Raw genomic sequence first — 14255 nt, forward strand, 5'->3', positions numbered from 1 at the left:
GAAATATCAACCAGATTTACTGGCCCAACGCTCTTAACCCGCTAAGCTACCGCAATGCATTGCTAACATATCAAATCAAAATCAAATCAAATCACATTGTATATGTATTTAGCAGATGTTATTGCGGGTGTAGCGAAATGCTTGTGCTTCTACCTCCAACAGTGCAGTAATATCTAACAAGTAATATCTAACAATTTCACAACATATACCCAATATACACAAATCTAAGTAAGGAATGGAATTAAGAATATATACATATATGGACAAGCAATGACAGAGCGGCATGGACTAAGATACAGTAGAATAGTTTAGAATACAGTATATACAGTGAGGGAAAAAAGTATTTGATCCCCTGCTGATTTTGTACCTTTGCCCACTGACAAAGAAATGATCAGTCTATAATTTTTTAATGGTAGGTTTATTTGAACAGTGAGAGACAGAATAACAACCAATAAATCCAGAAAAACGCATGTCAAAAATGTTATAAATTGATTTGCATTTTAATGAGGGAAGTAAGTATTTGACCCCCTCTCAATCAGAAAGATTTCTGGCTCCCAGGTGTCTTTTATACAGGTAACGAGCTGAGATTAGGAGCACACTCTTAAAGGGAGTGCTCCTAATCTCAGCTTGTTACCTGTATAAAAGACACCTGTCCACAGAAGCAATCAATCAATCACATTCCAAACTCTCCACCATGGCCAAGACCAAAGAGCTCTCCAAGGATGTCAGGGAAAAGATTGTAGACCTACACAAGGCTGGAATGGGCTACAAAACCATCGCCAAGCAGCTTGGTGAGAAGGTGACAACAGTTGGTGCGATTATTCGCAAATGGAAGAAAAACAAAAGAACTGTCAATCTCCCTCGGCCTGGGGCTCCATGCAAGATCTCACCTCGTGGAGTTGCAATGATCATGAGAACGGTGAGGAATCAGCCCAGAACTACACAGGAGGATCTTGTCAATGATCTCAAGGCAGCTGGGACCATAGTCACCAAGAAAACAATTGGTAACACACTACGCCGTGAAGGACTGAAATCCTGCAGCGCCTGCAAGGTCCCCCTGCTCAAGAAAGCACATATACAGGGCCGTCTGAAGTTTGCCAATGAACATCTGAATGATTCAGAGGAGAACTGGGTGAAAGTGTTGTGGTCAGATGAGACCAAAATCGAGCTCTTTGGCATCAACTCAACTCGCCGTGTTTGGAGGAGGAGGAATGCTGCCTATGACCCCAAGAACACCATCCCCACCGTCAAACATGGAGGTGGAAACATTATGCTTTGGGGGTGTTTTTCTGCTAAGGGGACAGGACAACTTCATCGCATCAAAGGGACCATGGACAGGGCCATGTACCGTCAAATCTTGGGTGAGAACCTCCTTCCCTCAGCCAGGGCATTGAAAATGGGTCGTGGATGGGCATTCCAGCATGACAATGACCCAAAACACATGGCCAAGGCAACAAAGGAGTGGCTCAAGAAGAAGCATATTAAGGTCCTGGAGTGGCCTAGCCAGTCTCCAGACCTTAATCCCATAGAAAATATGTGGAGGGAGCTGAAGGTTCGAGTTGCCAAACGTCAGCCTCGAAACCTTAATGACTTGGAGAAGATCTGCAAAGAGGAGTGGGACAAAATCCCTCCTGAGATGTGTGCAAACCTGGTGGCCAACTACAAGAAATGTCTGACCTCTGTGATTGCCAACAAGGGTTTTGCCACAAAGTACTAAGTCATGTTTTGCAGAGGGGTCAAATACTTATTTCCCTCATTAAAATGCAAATTCATTTATAACATTTTTGACATGCGTTTTTCTGGATTTTGTTGTTGTTATTCTGTCTCTCACTGTTCAAATAAACCTACCATTAAAATTATAGACTGATCATTTCTTTGTCAGTGGGCAAACGTACAAAATCAGCAGGGGATCAAATACTTTTTTCCCTCACTTGTTGGGTTCTATTTTTCTCATAATTGGATCTGTATGTGATGAATAACTTAGAAGGAATGCATTAATGATAAGCATAGGTTTGTACTATACTGATATAAATTGTTTCACATAACAGGCTGTGATTCATGTAAGGAACGTTAGGGGTAGGACAGATAAGACTTGTATTTCTTACAGATACGAACACTCTCTCTTTGTTGTCTGTGAAACCGTCCTTGAACGTAGGTACATAGAGTACAGATTGGAAGGGTGTCTTTTGGGTGCTGACTCTACAGGTTATTATGATAGCAACTTATGCCTGGGAACGGTGGAGCGCCAAGGGGTGGAGCGCCAAGGGTTTGGGACTAACCCGTGCGCCAACGGATTGGCTGAGTAAAGTCTAAACCACACTCAGTCCTTTACTCTGATTGGCCAACAGAAGAGGTGGGAACTCTCTGTCAGAGTATTTGAGAAAGAACCTGTAAACAATGGTTTAGTTCTCTGAGTGCCCTGCGTGGTATCTCAGCGGACCTGTATATACGAACCTTCATACTTACCATACATACATTTTGCATATAATAAATTTAGCTTGGATTGAAGATCTCTTGATTCTTATTCCAATACCAGATTTGAATTACGCAATTTCTAATACACTGTATATATGTAACCCTCTCACCAGGCTCGAATTTGACTCTCACGATATTACCTTACTTAGAATATCTGAACAGCATTGGATATTAGGTGAGAAGGACATCTCCAATAAGAATCCCTATTGTAAACTTGCTAGGGTGAATGACAAATAGGGTATTAACTTCAGATAAAATGATTATAGACTTGGTTATTATTTTGGATATGCTTTCCCATGCATTAAATGAAACTGAAACAGTAAATGACTCCACCAAAACAACAGACATAAGGTTCAAGATCTATATTATCACATTTTCAATGTATCACATCAAAAGAAATAAAACTAATAAACCGCAATGATTTTTCCACAACCCATGTCCAAATTATTTGCAAGCTTGCTTAAACCCTGGGCGCGCGTTGGAGCTAAAAAAAATTACAACATACATAAAGTCCTGAAGTCCACCCCACATTTGTAGTTACTCACTACTTGTAGATAATGCCTCAGCAAAGTATAGCAGTTCCGTGCAGGTGTCCTCACAAGATCCACAGCGAACACAGCTATCAATGCAGCCAGTACTCCGTAGTAGCAACAGACATCCGTTGGAAACCCGAACTCGTTGATCGTCACAAGCAATTCTCTCCAAGTCTCGCACGATGCTAGGCTAACCTCTAGGATGTCGAAAGTCTCCACAATGCGACGGCAGCTTCAGTCTCCACTAGGTCTTTCTTAATGAAATAATAACACTCTCTTATAGAAATAAAATCCGGATTTCCCTTCAAAACTCTGTAGATTGTTTTGTTCTCTCTTTATCGTTTCCTTTAGTCGTTTTTCCTTCACCAACCCCACTAATGTCTCTCCTCTCCCTTCTTTCAACCTTTCCCTCTCTTTTCTTTTTCCCGCAACCAGTCCACTCTCCCATTGGCCACAACTTAACAAGTTACCTCATTGGTCAATCTTTAACAAGATACGTGGGAAATTTAAATTTAAAAGTAAACCAACCTATTCACTTTTTTTTAAACACTGCTTCAAAAGAAATGCATTAACAACATTACAAATCAGGAGCTATTCGAACACCTTTTAAATCTAATACCAATTAATTATAACACATAAACTCTATACTTGGTTTTAGCAAGGTATTACATATATATGAGATGAGTAATGCAAGATATGTAAACATTATTAAAGTGACTAGTGTTCCATTTCTTAAAGTGGCCAGTGATTTCTAGTCTATGTCTATAGGCAGCAGCCTTTAATGTGCTAGTGATGGCTATTTAACAGTCTGATGGCCTTAAGATAGAAGCTGTTTTTCAGTCTCTCGGTCCCAGCTTTGATGCACCTGTACTGACCTTGCCTTCTGGATGATAGCGGGGTGATCAGGCAGTGGCTCGGGTGGTTGATGTCTATGATGATCCTTTTGGCCTTCCTGTGATATCGGGTGCTGTAGGTGTCCTGGAGGGCGGGTAGTTTGCGTTGGGCAGACCGCACCACCCTCTGGAGAGCCCTGAGGTTGCGGGCGGTGCAGTTGCCGTACCAGGTGGTGATACAGCCCGACAGGATGCTCTCAATTGTGCATCTGTAAAAGTTTGTGAGGGTTTTAGGTGCCCTCACAATTTCTTCAGCCTCCTGAGGTTGAAGAGGCTCTGTTGCGCCTTCTTCACCACACTATCTGTGTGGGTGGACCATTTCAGTTTGTCAGTGATGTGTACGCCAAGGAACTTGAAGCTTTCCACCTTCTCCAATGCGGTCCCGTCGATGTGGATAGGGGGTGCACCCTCTGCTGTTTCCTGAAGTCCACGATCATCTTCTTTGTTTTGTTGACGTTGAGTAAGAGGTTATTTTCCTGGCACCACACTCCCAGAGCCCTCACCTCCTCCCTTTAGGCTGTTTCGTCATTGTTGGTAATCAAGCCTACTACTGAACACAATATGTTTCCCAGGCATAGGGACAGCAGGGGCCACGATCCAGGAGCAATCTCTTAAAGTGTGTATCATTGGCCCTTTTCTAGCATATGAGCATTTAAAAGCGTGGCTGTTGAAAGCTCCACATGTGAAGAGCTTTGAGCAGAGTGAGAAGCTCTGTTATGTTTCACATTATCAGGGTATAATTTTACAAGGCATTTAGTGGAGACATATGGTATCGGCCTATGCTTATAATATATATATATTGTCAGCTGACAATGATATGCTATAACCATAAATGTAGATATTAACAAAATTGAATTAGTTAAATAAAGCTTACTATGAAGTGGAATGACAGGACTTATCCACTAAAAGCTCTAGTATCATATGGTCTTGAGGAGGACAGAGCGATAAATAATGTGACAATAGATTACAGACTAAAATAATGATGGCAGATAGCAAGATAATTACAGGAAAGCGGCCACTGAATCAAAATGATGCATAGGCGAGGACACTTGATAACCCCTTGTTTCCCCACTGAGGGCAGAGGAGAGAAGTAATTTGGAATAGGGAGCGCTATTAAAAATGAGGAATGGTGCGCTTGTGTCTCCTCTTTTCTGTTTCAAGTAGAATTCATTGTTTTACAAGAGTAATTCGATACTTGAAGTAAAACTCAGAATCGCAATTACACTTCCCGTCTAAATCCAGAAGATAGGAATGCATTTATATCCCTGCTTCCCAGAGGAATCAGAAACAGATGTATGAAAGTAGTCCTGTGGCAGAAAAACAGCGATGAGTGACGATGTAATGCCTAAAACCCAAAAATATACACTTTGCATTCACATTCACTGAGGGATGAACTGAAGAGGAGCAGGACACTCAACAGGACAGGACTGGCAACATTGTGTGATCAAGAGCAGAGGTCCAATCCCTCCAAGCCAACAGAAACTCAAAGGACCTTTATAAAGTGAACTGCCAGGTTACGACGAGAGGTTCATGGAAAAACAAGCCAATGGCAAAAAGGGGTCTGGGTCCGTATCAACAAAATGTCTCAGAGTAGAACATTCAAATCAAATCAAATCAAATTGTATTGGCCACATGCGCCGAATACAACAGGTGCAGACATTACAGTGAAATGCTTACTTACAGCCCTTAACCAACAGTGCATTTATTTTAAATAAAAAAGTAGAATAAAACAACAAAAAAGTGTTGAGAAAAAAAGAGCAGAAGTAAAATAAAATAACAGTAGGGAGGCTATATATACAAGGGGGTACCGGTGCAGAGTCAATGTGCGGGGGCACCGGCTAGTTGAGGTAGTTGAAGTAAATGTACATGTGGGTAGAGTTAAAGTGACTATGCATAAATAATTAACAGAGTAGCAGCAGCGTAAAAAGATGGGATGGTGGGGGCAGTGCAAATAGTCCGGGTTGCCATGATTAGCTGTTCAGGAGTCTTATGGCTTGGGTGTAGAAGCTGTTGAGAAGTCTTTTGGACCTAGACTTGGCACTCCGGTGCCGCTTGCCGTGCGGTGGCAGAGAGAACAGTCTATGACTAGGGTGGCTGGAGTCTTTGACAATTTTGAGGGCCTTCCTCTGACACCGCCTGGTATAGAGGTCCTGGATGGCAGGAAGCTTGGCCCCAGTGATGTACTGGGCCGTACGCACTACCCTCTGTAGTGCCTGGCAGTCGGAGGCCAAGCAGTTGCCATACCAGGCGGTGATGCAACCAGTCAGGATGCTCTCGATGGTGCAGCTGTATAATTTTTTTAGTATCTGAGGACCCATGCCAAATCTTTTCAGTCTCCTGAGGGGGAATTGGCTTTGTCGTGCCCTCTTCACGACTGTCTTGGTGTGTTTGGACCATGATAGTTCGTTGGTGATGTGGACACCAAGGAACTTGAAGCTCTCAACCTGTTCCACTACAGCCCCGTCGATGAGAATGGGGGCGTGCTCAAAATTGGTTGTAAGTGAATAGAGACATTTTACTTCTACTCTTATGAGTATATTTAGAAGACCTCATGAGCTGTCCTAACCAGGTGTCTTAATAACTGAAAAATGCAGCGAATCAGTGGTTCCTGTGGAGTTTTTAAAATAATGTTTTGATATTTCTATATAATCAATGCAACAGACCTATGCAACAGTAAGCTATCTCTTGTGTTTTTGACAATGATTTCACATGAGGCCTATTTCACATTATATGCCTAAATAATAAGCAAATAAATAAACACGTTTTTCTTTCGATTATTAAATTACCTACATAATGTTATATCAAGTTATCCCTATGAACGCAACATCACTTTGTAAAAAAATATGCTTACATTCGCATGCCTATGAGTTGACCAATTGAAGGCATCTAGGGCTTATGTGAACTTTGATTGTGTTAGATGAAAATGATAGACCTTTTAAACGTTGCATGCAAAGTTGTATGCAACATTATTGGCAAGTGACCTAATGCCTACTGTGCCAAAGCGATTTAGAGTGTAGATATAACGGTAACATTATCAAAATTCCACTTTTAACAACCATCAGAATTGGTTAATTTGGCATTCCAACATATTAGGCAATAATTAAGAGTAGGCAAAGTGATGGTGTCAGGTGAAAATTAGATCAAATGTTTTACTATTGCAACATTTGATAAAGTCACATTCACTGTGGTTGTCTGAAATGTGTTCTAGAGTTCACAGGTGGGTGATGCCTCATCGCGATTGGTTATTCCCCATCATTTGCAACCATGTCAATGAGCGTCACCACTATCTTTCCTTTGCAGTACCTCAAACTGTCGTGATTACCAGGTGAGATTAACTTTTATAAGTTGATTTCACTCCTGGCTCAGAGTTTGTCTGGGCAATGTCTTAACATCATCCTAAAACCTACTGAGCTGTTTTTTTTGTTTTTTTCTTAAAACAGGTTTTAACGGGATTCCTATTAACTTATCTGAGATGCTTTGTGGATACGGGCCCCGATCTGGCATTTAGATGAGTGTTTTAGGCAACCTAGTATCGTTGTGGAATAACCATACATTCAGCACAGCAGGAGTTGAAAGGCCAGCCTTTAACACTAGAGGCTGTTTCTGGATTACATTCCCTCAAAACAGGGCGGCATACACTGGATATCACCATTTAAAACCCATTGACCTTTGACTCCAGTCCTTAGTGCTAACCCCATAGACCAGAGCTTGGCTGCTGTTAGTGTAAGCCATGGGAGTCAGAATGCACCATGACAGGCATTGGTTCCTGTCTCCACTGGAGAGCTGTCATGCCCCAGGGTCTGGTTAACGCACATTCACACAGCCTGGCCTGCGAGCACCACACTGCACCTGCTCTTCACTTAAGTCTAAAGTTAATCAGACACATTCACATTCATTTCCTCATAAACACATCAGAGAGAGAGAGATAGAGCCAGTCAAAAGTTTGGGTTTTTCTTTATTTTTACTATTTTCTACATTGTAGAATAGTAGTGAAGACATCAAAGCTACGAAATAACATAAATGGAATCATGTAGTAATTAAAAAAGTGTTAAACAAATCAAAATGAATGTATATTTTAGATTCTTCAAAATAGCCACCCTTTGCCTTGATGACAGCTTTGCACACTCTTGGCATTCTCTCAACCAGCTTCATGAGGTAGTCACCTGGAATGCTTTTCCAACAGTCTTGAAGGAGTTCCCACATATGTTGAGTGCTTGTTGGCTGCTTTTCCTTCACTCTGCGGTCCAACTCATCCCAAACCATCTCAATTGGGTTGAGGTCGGGTGATTGTGGAGGCCAGGTCATCTGACACAGCACTCCATCACTCTCTTTCTTGGTCAAATAGCCCTTACACAGCCTGGAGGTGTGTTTTGGGTCATTGTCCTGTTGAAAAAAATAATAATAGTCCCACTAAGCGCAAACCAGATGGGATGGCATATCACTGCAGAATGCTGTGGTAGCCATGCTGGTTAAGTGTGCCTTGAATTCTAAATAAATCACAGACAGTGTCACCAGCAAAGCACCATCACACCTCCTACTCCATGCTTCATGGTGGGAACCACACATGCGGAGATCATCCGTTCACCTACTCTGCGTCTCACAAAGACACGGCGGTTGGAACCAAAAATCTCAAATTTGGACTCATCAGACCAAAGGACAGATTTCCACTGGTCTAATGCTCGTGTTTCTTGGCCCAAGCAAGTCTCTTCTTATTATTGGTGTCCTTTAGTAGTGGTTTCTTTGCAGCAATTCGACCATGAAGGCCTGATTCACGCTGTCTCCTCTGAACAGTTGATGTTGAGATGTGTCTGTTACTTGAACTCTGTGAAGTATTTATTTGGGCTGCAATCTGAGGTGCAGTTAATTGCCGATTTCTGAGGCTGGTAACTCTAATGAACTTATCCTCTGCAGCAGAGGTAACTCTGGGTCTTCCTTTCCTGTGGCGGTCCTTATGAGAGCTAGTTTCATCATAGCGCTTGATGGTTTTTGTGACTGCACTTGAAGAAACTTTAAAAGTTCTTGAAATTTTCCAGATTGACTGACCTTCATGTCTTAAAGTAGTGATGGACTGTCATTTCTCTTTGCTTATTTGAGCTGTTCTTGCCATAATATGGACTTGGTCTTTTACCAAATAGGGCTATCTTCTGTATACCTACCCTACCTAACTGATTGGCTCAAATGCATTAAGAAAGAAAGAAATTCCACAAATTAACTTTTAACAAGGCACACCTGTTAATTGAAATGCATTCCAGGTGACTACCTCATGAAGCTGGTTGAGAGAATGCCAAAAGTGTGCAAAGCTGTCATCAGGGCAAAGGGTGGCTACTTTGAAGAATCTCAAATATACAATATTTTTTTATTTGTTTAACACTTTTTTGGTTATCACATGATTCGATATGTGTTATTTCATAGTTTTGATGTCTTCACTATTATTCTACAATGTAGAAAATACTAAAAATAAAGAAAACTCCTGGAATGAGTAGGTGTGTCCAAACTTTTGACTGGTACTGTATATACATAGGATTTCGTACGAGCCACCACTAACTAACGCATGTCGCAATTATATAAGAATAAATTGATTGCAGTTCTCAAACAAATGGCAAAACTGGTATGTGTTAAAAAGCATGATGTCCTCTGTCCTTATTTGACCAAAGTGAGTGAGAAACTGGGAGGTCTCTATAAGATTGATCACTCAAACCCTCAACAGGTTTCATTGGGGTGGCCATTTAGCCCAACTCTTCTGGCTTGTTAAATGGTGACTAACAGATCACCAGTCATGTTCTCTTTTCTCCACTTATAGTGGATTTCACATAGAGCTTCCCTTTCCCTTGGAGTCAGTCTACCGTGTAGAAATATGATTGGGTGGGCGTTTGGGATAATTGAATGTGGTCAGTCTCTTTAGATGGGTCTTGATAACTGAGCTAAACTGTGGTCGCCCATCTTTAAACTGGAAAGACGGGAGATCCAATCTGAACCCATCCCTCCCTGCTTATCTCACAGGCGTGCACAGAAAGCAAAACAACAGCAAGCTTCAGCCAAGGTATGCAAGATCAACATATTTGTGAATGCTCCGCATGCAATGTTCAAATTCACACGCTACATGCTGTGGATGGGGATTATGGTTCAAAATACAGATAGTGGAGTTAGCTAACGCTTTCCCCATGCTGTCCCGGCTTGGCTGTAATTCAACACAATCCTGTATTTTATCACAATGCTTTCGGTTCTATTTGACAAATAAGATAAAGATGTTATAAATGTGACTTGCATTGGAGGACCAATAAGATTTCCAGCCCTATAAAGACCCTCTGCCTCTAATGCAATTCCTCCACGTTCTTTACGTGCTCTGAAGTCACATGGCCAGCAATGACTAGTTTGATGTAGATCTCTATTTATTGGTTGTGATTTTTTATGATTGAGTGTTCTGAATTATGTCACAATGTGTGGCCTCAAGAGAAGCCAACAGTACCGCAGGGCAAGTTTATTTCTCCCGCAGCACCTCAGAATAACACCCAAATGAAACATAGGGGAAAGATGACAGATTGACTTGGCCAGTGTTGAGTACAAAAACCTCACCACCCCTGACATCAAACATTAACAATACACCAACCTCAGTAGAATAAGATAATCATAACTGCAATGCTGACTATAGAATGGGAGAGATTAGCTTTAATGTAGTTATATACTGTCATTACTAATATCATTCCTAAAACAACAAAACCGTATGGTGCACATGTATTTTTTATAAAGATTTATAGTATATTAATAATGTTATATTAATTTGGACAGAAATTCATTGTAACATTACATTCTAGGCAAAAAGTGAAGTTTCATGATTTGTATTGTCACTGTTTGGCGAAGCAAAAAGCACAGGAGGCAATGCCAAAAGTAAAACATTTATAGCATTCTCTACTTTTACAAAAATATATAAATATCTACACATGACACATGTTAGTAATAATTTTATATTTGTATGTATGCAGAGTTTCAAACAAATCAATCACTTATTGATATTGGCAGCTAGAAGGGCCTTTATGGTGAAGTAGAAATGAAACAACCAGCCAAAGGTTAGTCATGACTATGTAGAATGCCAAAGGACTGATACTTATGCAAAGGCACACTGAGTAACACAGCCAGTTCTCTGTTATGAATTCAAGTGGAGGAATGGGTCTTTGCATATTGAAGCATCACTAGGTCCAACACAAGTAACTACACTGAATCCACACTGAATGTCATGTCATGACTTTTAAACTCCTCAGAATCTTTGCTCTGTATCCACGTTTAGAAGCTAACTTCTCCGAAGGGGCTTCTTAGGATAGCATAGAGTGAGCCAACGTCATAATAAATCAAACTGACTGGGGTCGACCTCAGTAACTGCTCAACATTATGAGTCGATGAAAAGTCATGTGGAATGTATCCACTTGGCTAGGTGACATACAAACACCTGGATCCGTGGAGACACTGACGTGTCTGGGTAGGAGCAGTGGTAGACGCCCGTACAGTGATTGATTATATAATGTGTCTGGAGCTGAACACCCCCAATCCTGGCTGGTGTCCCCCAGCTGTACATGCACCCAGGAGGTTTGAGGTAGGAGCAGCATTGCTGTAGTTGGAGTGCTGTACCAACACACTGACCAGCTGTGTTGCGTCCTCCTGCACATTGACTACCAGACAGGCCGTGTCTGAGTTCCCAGCCTTTTCATGACCTCATAGAGAATCCGTCTGATATTTATCGTCCTTAATGTGTCATTACATACCCCTCGTCTTACAAAAATGCTGCTATGTCCGGGCCGGGGTGCTGAACTGGCTCAATGTACTGTGTGGGATTATTCATATTATGACAGCTATTACATGGAATTGGATTAATGTGTATAATAAAACAACTTTGTATGTAACCTAGCAAAAAGGTTCAGATCATATGCTGTTAGTGTATTTGTGTGTGTGTGTGTGTGTGAGTGTGTGCGTGTGTTTGTGTGTGTGTGCGACACCGCTGCTCAGCTCCAGGATGCATCCCTTTCGGTCTGTGTTGTGTTTCTGTTTTGCTCCTCCTATAAGTGTGTGTTGTAAGACAGCAGTCTCATCACCAGTGCGTTGTGTGTCCCCAGGGTGGGAGTTATTTACACCCATCATGCCCTGGTAATTACCTGCATGTCTACTCTGTGGAGGGCTCTCAGACAGCCTCTTCATCCCTGCTGATAACCTGCATTAGAAAGTGACAGCACTTTCATAATTTAAGCTTATCGCAATCATGCTACTAATTTTATAGTTGTCTCCCTTTGAGGGTAACCCCCCTCTCCCTTTGTAAAGCCTTATCTCTCCACTTCAAAACAAAAGCTAGACATTTGTCAAACAATGCCTGGCAGAAGCAGGGAGAGGCTGCCCGTGGCTGTGGGTCGAGCTATCAGTTCTCTGCTCAAGTTCTCTGCACGGAATACCAAGTGGCTGCTCGGAAAGTCTGTTGTCCCACGGAGGGGAATAGGGGTATTTGAGTTAGATCTGCTTGATTGCTTGTGGGCTGTGTCTACACATTTTATGGCATTTAGTCCAAGGGGCTTTGATGACTCTCTATGACGTTCTTCTGTAAGTATTTGTTATGCATGGACCAGTCTCACTCTATATTGGCATGTCAATAAGCAATAAGACTGAAATGTTTGATGTCTCACGTATTAGATAATCAAAGATCCTATTTTCTAAAGGTGACTGAAAACAGTGAAGTGTTCAGCGGTGTGATAATCTCTGGTTGTCCTCTGGAAAAAGCAACCCAGGGAACTTGTTAAGCCATCATTAATCAGTGTGCTTAGGCAGAGATCCATGTATGAGTCTGAATTAGAAAATCAAAGATCCTGCAAATATACATTTCCTCTATTTTCTACCATGGTAATACCAAATTATATTTTCTGTATTATTTCTGGGTTCTCATTTTCTCAGCAGTACTGGACCAGTAAAGTGTGTAGTCCTTCTGGCCCCAGGCCTGTACATTCAGATCCAGGCAGACAGCAACACCCTGCATGTGTCTGGTGAGGGGACTGGAGCTTATCACCACTGTGGGAAAGCTGGGAGTCGGAGTCCTCAAAGAGATGCCATCGCATCTAACTTTTGTTGAAAGGTCTGTGTGTGCCCCACCCACACAGACCTTCTGTCCAGATGGGTCACGCACAAGGTGTAGGCTTCACATGACCTTAGTTGGAAGGCATGAATGTATAGCCATCTTGTCCTTTGTGTTCCAATGATTCTAACCACATTGCTGACCAGGACTGACAGGAGGTATGGCCAGACTTCAGCCTGGTTTCTAAAATGAAAACCTTTTGCTCATATAGAGGAGCCCTCGGACTTGATATGATCAACTGAAGATTGACTTAAGTCATATGCTGTTCTATAGACAGTATGCAAATCACTTGGTTCATAAAATCACACAAAATATGACTAATACCTTTTCAACATGACAGTTAACTTTTTATCTGTTCTAATCTAGGCACCCTAGATGCCTGTTGTTTCTCCACACACAACTGGTTGTACATGATCTGTTAAAAGCCTAGATTGTATCAGGTATCCAACGCAAAATCTGTGGGTTGTTTATCTGTGACTGGACCATGAGGTGAAAATAGAACCAGTATAGGAGATAGAAGCTCTATAATGCATTGTGGAGACATCACTCCTCACAGTAAGATGACTGATGAGGTGAAGGTTCTCTGCAGGGGAATATCACAGCGCTGATGGAAGTGACATGACTCTATGACCAAGTTTGGTGGCTGTGTGGCTATCAGCCTCTTGAGTTGCTGAAAAGAACCTTAAGCTAGATCCTGGAGATTACAACATAGCCCAGCAACACATTCTTGTAGTTTTAAATGCTGTAGGCCTACAACACACACAAAGGAATGAAAAAACATATCAGAATAATAAAGCAATGCAAATAAGTCAGTTTGAATGAATGTATCCACCCTAACTCTTGCTAATCAAGTTATTGTGTATATATCTGGAAGGGAGATACTGTAGGAGGTCCTTCTTTAACCTCCCACATAAAAAAAGCAAGTGTATCTCACACTCCTGACCTTATCATAGATCACACTCTATCTGGACACACTGGTCTTAGAACAACAGGTCACATACACTGTTCCTCTGGGTCAATCCGTCTATTTGGGCAAAAACATTTGGGTCCACTTCATTGGTACTTAGACTTACGACGTCAGCAGCCTAGATATCCCTGACCTGATAAATCTAATGGTGATTGAAAACAGTGAAGTGTTCAGTGCTGTGATCACCTCTGGTTGTTCTCTGGAAAAAGCAACCCAGGGAAATTGTTTAGCTGCCTGTTCCCATCATTAATCAATGTGCTTAGGCAGGGCTCTGTGTATGGTCT

This window comes from Coregonus clupeaformis, chromosome 12 (genome assembly GCF_020615455.1).
Source record: "Coregonus clupeaformis isolate EN_2021a chromosome 12, ASM2061545v1, whole genome shotgun sequence".
NCBI lineage: Eukaryota > Metazoa > Chordata > Actinopteri > Salmoniformes > Salmonidae > Coregonus > Coregonus clupeaformis.